Source organism: Brassica oleracea, chromosome C1 (assembly GCF_000695525.1).
Source record: "Brassica oleracea var. oleracea cultivar TO1000 chromosome C1, BOL, whole genome shotgun sequence".
NCBI classification, from domain to species: Eukaryota; Viridiplantae; Streptophyta; class Magnoliopsida; order Brassicales; family Brassicaceae; genus Brassica; species Brassica oleracea.
Window position 1 is genome coordinate 13730543 of NC_027748.1, and position 7353 is coordinate 13737895.

Sequence of the window (7353 nt, forward strand, 5' to 3'; positions counted from 1 at the left end):
AGAATATGTGAAGAGAAAAAATAATGAGCAATATGTTCTAACCATGAAAATGGAGCTGATGCAACTTTATTTCTCTTTTAGTCGTTATCATTCGTAATATGAGGCTCATACTAGGGATGATAGTGTTATCTAATTAGCATATTCAGCTTGAATAATGCCATATGTTTTAGCTAAAACCCCTCGTTAGCCAAATATGTAATACATATAGTTCGCCGTAAGCAATGTAGTTTTTAGTCGAGAGTCAAACTTTGAAGTTTGAAGTGTTGAGGGAACTTTGATTACTGATGGATTTACAACAGAAACTCTGACGTGCTACTCCGAAATAATATGCCTTCCGGCCTAGAAAATCAAATTTGAATCATAATAAAAAGGGTGCAATTAAATTTGAAAACATCAGGCTTACATACATCAAACATGATATGGTCATGCTGTTGTTTATAATTGAAAAGAAGAGTGAACAAAAATATAAATCTCGCTAACATACTGTTTGAATAAGGCAGTCCATACAAATTGCAAAGGCACTGAGACAAAGCTTGCATCAAAAGTGTCTACAAGACTAGGACTACTAAAAACAATCTTAACACACAACTAGACCTAATTACACTCCGTACCCTTTTTTTGTTGCTAAAAATGTAAATATCATTAACAATGCAATGAAAGCCTGATTACAAGAGAACTTGAAATCAAGTTTACTAGATAGAGCCGCAAAAAAATGTAAAAAGACTCATAACATCAAACATAAATCAAAGCTTGACTAACTAGAGCTAAGCGATGAAGTTCAAATCAGTATCAAGCGACAGCAATATAATCCTAAACAAGCGCTTCCTAAATCCTAAGTTAACCTGCTGGATGAAGGAGAAGGTCTAGTGGTTGTGATTTGCCGCTGTCAAACCAATCGCCATAGGACCACAGACTTTTAAATGTTCAAACCATTTTTGAGAAAAGTTTGATTATGCTAGGTTAGTTAAATCTGATTAATTCATCTAAGTCCATATTATGTTCTTTCTAAACATGTCATAACATAAGATAAGTCCGATAATGTACATGCGTTAATTGTAGACAACAGAAGAATTGTTTAACCTATATTGGTCACTCATAAGTTACTAAGTTAGCATGCTTTCGTGTAACTTCATGTGCTAGTTATACATGTTTAGCCTATGGTTTGACGGGATCTCGTGTGGAAGCACTCCCAACTGTGAGAAGGTACAAGTATGGCAGAGAGATGAATGAAGAAGGTTTCTATTGCAGCTAACATGAACTTCTATTGGTTCATTTGCTAAAGGTTTCGCTTTGGCAGTATGCCAGTATACAATACAACCTTTTCTAAATAAACAACTTCTCGGAATCGCAAAAAGCTTTATTAGTGAATTCTTAACAAACACTGTAGCCTGATCAAAACTACAAGCAAACTAAAAATAGACAATTCGTTGTTTATCTCACTGCTTGAGTTTGTGATTCAAGGAAGGAAACTTAAAATTGATAGAAGCATCAATTGTTTGATGAATAATTTCCTCAATACCATATTTGTACTAAAATATCAAGATATAGAGAGAAGAGAGCACAAGAACTTAAACTGTATCACCAAGGTTAATGAATCATGTACATGTGGGTCTGTTTATATACAAGTATACACGTGTATAGAAGCGTATACAGAGCCTCTGTATCTATACAAGTATATGAGACTAAGTATACGTAATATAAAACCCCAGTTCTCTTAACTTCTTTGAAGAAATCATAGACGTCATCAAACCTGGTCTCTCTTCCAGATCATCATCTACCCTATAAACCAAGAATAAAATTGTGAAAATTTTGGTGTAAAAAAAAAAAAGAGTCAATAAAATCATTTGAAGATTGTAAAGTTTCAAGAACTTACTTATCAATATTGTCAACGCAACATATGCATTGACCTTCAGCTTGTGGTTCTTCTATCAGAAACAAATGCGCCATGCAAATATCTTGTATGTGTACCAAACCAATCGAACCCATTCTTTTGTTCACTGCTGATAGTATCCCAAACAACTAGGAGTCACCTCAAAACCAAAATGGTAAATAATTATGCCCAGCATATCAGTTTATATTTGATAACAAAAAATATTATATATACACACACGCACCTGTTATTGGAGAAAGAGAACTTGAAGGCTTGATGGGAGTGAAGGAGTAAGAAATGGACCCTAGACAGTAGTTGGAATGACTGAAACAAGATCCAATCATCATTCTTTTTCATATCTAAATGATTCTTCCTCTTATACGAGTTTCGATAGTACATAAATCTGTCGTCCACACAAAGTCCAAATCTATTTATAACGTGCCTAAAGGAATTGTGTCATGTAATGGACTATATAATATTGTAATAATATTTACCCATCCACTTACTTTTGTTTAATAAGTACATGATCAATGGGAGTCTTGCAACTCTCGTCCACGATTGATCTCCACCGTTCATTTTCATCTTTGGCTGTGAGAGTACTGATGGATGATGAAGACAACTCTCTTGACTGATTTTGACTTTAGACAAGAACCAAGTACGTTATGTACGCCTTTTATCGCCGGATCAATGACTTTGCTCTGGACATAACTCATTAACTCTCTGAGATTCAAAACCCGTTTCGTTTTGGTTAAATCCAAGACCAGACATTTGAAATAATTTAGCAAATAGTACGTGTTCTTTGATCTTAACATGAGACTTCCATCACCTACTACATTTTAAGTTGAAAAAAATAGGTACGTGGAACAAAACCGTCGTACCGAGATTGACGTGATTCGGTGAGATGTCATGTCAAACTCCATGGAAGCCGCTACATGGAAGAGTAGACGCCGTCACAGCCTTCAATGGCGTCAACAAAACTGCCATCATCTTGAAAGATCCGCTCGGAATAATCTAAGCCGTTCCGCGTTCATTTCCTCTCCACTTGGTTTGAAAATATTGAGATTTTGCTTCAAACTATTATGCATGCAAACCAGATTAACCAATAACATTCCCATGAATTTTATTTTACAAACGAAGTTTCAATTCAGTTTAATTGTATTAAAAATAACAAATAATTTCACCGTCGTGCAAGAACTTATCATTGATAATCATATTAGTTTTTCTGAAAAAAGAAGAAATAAAATAGTTCTTTAGAAAACAAGAGAATACCAAGATCTCTGAGGCTATCTCTAATCCCAACTCCAAAACACTATATTTTTAGCGTGATTTTCGCATAAAATTTCTACGACGCAACGTTAAAAGTTACACTTTTTATTGTAACATTACAATTTTACACTAAATTTACTGTAAAACTATAGTGTATGTTGCACTAAAATAGTGTAATTTTTTAGTGTTGGGTTAGAGAATTTTTGTCTGAAAATCATATTAAAATGATATTTTGGAGTTGGATTGGAAATTCAATGTAGGGTTTTTACCAAAACTAACCCACAACTTGATTTTAACCTCAAACATATATTCAAATTTGAATCAAATGCAAAACTAACCTAAAAGCTTTGTGAAATTACAGCCCAGCTCCTTGTGACCAAACAAAAAAACAGAAGTCATTTTTACGAATATAGCCCTAATAAGTCGTCTGAGTCGTCTGAGATGTTGGAAGTCGTCTGGACGACTTCAAAGTAAGTCTTCTGGTGTAGCTGATCTTAAAAGTAATTTATAAATTTCTTAAAAAATATTTTGATAAGCGAAAAATTAAAATTATGTAATTATAAACAGTTTAAGTGATATAAATTAAAATATAATAAAATTGAATTGTTTTCAACATAGATGAGTGTAGGTAGTGAATCATGGTATTCTTAGGTCTAAGGTTTGGCAACATATGTTGTAGTATTGTATGTATTCTTAGGGTTAGATTTTAGAAAGTTTAAATGGTTTTTTGAAAAATTAATTTTTTACTTATACATGTTTATTTTTGTGTATAGTAAACACTTTTGAAGTTTAATTTAATTTTATGAAATGTTTAGTTAGTTAATTAAGTTTAGGAGTTATGTTTAGGGTCTAGACGACTTACATTTCAGTCGTCTGGTAAAGAAATTAAAATAGACGACTTACATGTAAGTCGTCCAAATATTCTCGTCTAAAATTTTTAAAAAAATTATTTTCCCGCTTAAATAATTTAAACCAGACGACTTACTTGTAAGTCGTCTCGGAAGTCTTCTATTTTAGTTTCCCGCTAAAAATATTTTAATTTCCCGCTAAAAATATTAAAGTCTTCTGGACAACTTACAAGTAAGTCATCTAGGAAGTCGTCTGAACCAAAAATATTTCACCTAATTGGATTTTTTGTCTCCCTATATAAAGAAAAATTTACACATTCTCTCTCATCCTCTCAAATGGCTGCAATAAAAATGTAATGTTCATCATTCTAAAATTCTCCAACCTCTCTCTATTCTCTTTGACTTGAAAACACCAAACTTTATATGAATTTTTCAGTTTTGTCTCATGTCTTTCTTACTAATCTATCTTTTTTTGCAGGTTTTTAATCAGATGGTACTAATCTTCCACTCATTTTTAGGTAGATCTATTAATTTTAGATATATATTTTTGTGTGTTCTATAAATATAGATTTATCTAATCTTTCACTCATTTTTTCTGTTTTAAAGTCATTTGAACGTTTTTGGATATGCAGGTTTTTCAGATCTGGATTTGATATATGCATGTTTTTCAGATCTGGAAGACTTCTGGGACGACTTAGTCGTCTAAAATATAATGCACTAGACGACTTCCATTTCAGTCGTCTGGACTTCCATTTCAGTCGTCTGGACTTCCTGGAAGTCGTCTGGACTTCATGGAAGTCTTCTGAAGAAGTCTCCCTTTCATAATAGATCTGAGCATTTTGGTAAGTTTTTATGTCTGATTTTTCTTCATTTGGTAACTTCTTGTTCAAACTAAAACTCTCCAAACCCACTCTAATCTCTTTGACTTGAAAACACCAAACTTTATATGAATTTTTCATTTTTGTCTCATGTCTTTCTTACTAATCTATCTTTTTTGCAGGTTTTTAATCAGATGGTACTCATCTTCCACTCATTTAAAGGTAGATCTATTAATTTTAGATATGTATTTTTATGTGTTCTATAAAGGTAGATTTATCTAATCTTTCACTCATTTTTTCTGTTTTAAGTCATTTGAACGTTTTTGGATATGCAGGTTTTTCAGATCTGGATTTGATATTCAGGTTTTTCAGATCTCGAAGACTTCTGGGATGACTTACATGTTAGTCGTCTAAAATATAATGCACTAGACGACTTCCAGGAAATCTTCCAGACGACTTCCATTTTAGTTGTCTGGACTTCCTAAAAGTCGTCTGGACTTCCTTGAAGTCGTCTGGAAGTCGTCTGGACTTCCTAGAAGTTGTCTGGACTTCCTAGAAGTCGTTTGGACTTCCTGGAAGCCTTCTGAAAAAGTCTTTTTCCATATCAAGTGGAGTCCAAGCTTGTCTTTGTAGATGAATGATCTATAATAATTTTGTTTGTGGTCTGTTTTATGTTGCATGTCTACTCTTTTAGTTGTGATATTTTTTGTAAAATCAGTAATAATGTTTCCCAAGATGTAATACATGTGCTAACAATGTGTTTACACATTTATAAATCAATGAAATAATAGACTTCATTAGCCTTTTTCTTATCTTTGGATCTTTTATATGCAATAATAAACTCCAATTTCTCATCTTAATAAACACACAATTTTAGTTTATCAAGCATAACCAAACTTTTCAACGTAATTGAAAAATTTAGCTATTAAAGAATAGTTTCAAGACTTCAATATTGTCTGTCATTCATAAGCACATATTGTACTGCTGATTTATTAGTTAATACTGTACATGTTTTTCATACAAATTTATTTTTTTGTTGGTTATTTTATTTTGATCTGGATTTTCTCAACACCTCTTATTTAAACAATAAAATAACCTTTTATGTCAAAAAGAAAAGAAATGGTACGTGAAAAGGTCAAGTTAAATACAAGTTATTCAAAAACTAGCTTTTTTTTTTTTTTTTTTTTCAACATACTTTTCATTAAGCCTTTTGGCTAAACATGAGTACAATATTTAATTAGACTTAAAGTCAACACGTGAACAATCTGAAAATAGAGCATACAATCTAACGAACACGTGTAAGCAGATCCCCATATGTTGGCATTACGTGGCTGGATACTAGGACGCATGTTAGACACCTGTTGATTCCCCCAACCTTGGCTCCACCACCGAAGAGGAGGGAGGTCATCTAGTAGACTTCCAGAGAAGTCGTCCATTTAGGTCGACGCAGACGACTTCAATCTAAGTCTTCCAGGCGACTAAAATATTAGTTTTTGTTTTCTGAGACGACCGAAAGTTAAGTCGTCTGATTTTGTTTGGTTACAAAAAAATCTCCAAAGAACCTAGACGACTTACATTTCAGTCGTCATAGGTTAGTTTTGCATTTGACTGGATTATTTCAGAAGTTTGACTTTCCTGTACAACTTACATTTCAGTCGTCTCGTGAAAATTAAAATAATAATATTTTTAAAAAACTAGACGACTTACAATTAAGTCGTCATAGGTTAGTTTTGCAATTAAAAAATAAAACTTCAATATTTAATTATATATAGACGACTTACAATTCAGTCGTCCGTCAGACGACTTACATGTAAGTCGTCTGATATTTACGAGGTTTGACCAGAATCTCGGAATAAAATCTTGGACGACTTACATGTAAGTTGTCTGGGTATAATTAAATATTGAAGTTTTTTTTAATTACAAAACTAACCTATGACGACTTAATTGTAAGTCGTCTAGTTTTAATAAAATATTGATATTTCAATTTTTACCAGACGACTGAAATGTAAGTCGTCTATGAAAGTCAGACTTCTGAAATAATCCAGTTAAATGCAAAACTAACCTATGACGACTGAAATGTAAGTCGTCTAGGTTCTTTGGAGATTTTTTTGTAACCAAACAAAATCAGACGACTTAACTTTCGGTCGTCTCAGAAAACAAATTTCAAAGTCAATTGCAAAAATAACCTCTGCGTTGACCAGACGACTTTCAGGTAAGTCGTCTACAGCCAGACGAACAAACAGATCTGGAAAAAAATTTGATTTCATACCTTAAATTAGTGAGATAACTTCCTTAGCACACATAAGGCTTCTTCAAGAACACAGAATCTCAAAAGAAAGTGACCCACCCAGAATCGTTAGCTTCTTTGACTCTATGAACCATAAAAAATGTAGAATCAAAATCTTGAGTTTTTTTAGCTTAATGTGGAGAGAAAGTGAGAGAGATGTTGTGTGTAGTTCATAAGAATGAAGAAAGAAGAAGGGTAAATCGATTTTGGGAGCATTAAGAGCTTCAAATTGGTTGTTCATGGTGGTTAGGGTATTGATGACAA

General features: G+C 32.8%; 1 pseudogene; it reads right to left on the reverse strand.

Annotated features, from left to right (window-relative positions):
• Positions 1-1436: 1436 nt before the first annotated feature.
• The window catches only part of LOC106302968, a 6282-nt pseudogene continuing 365 nt past the window's right edge, over positions 1437-7353 (reverse strand).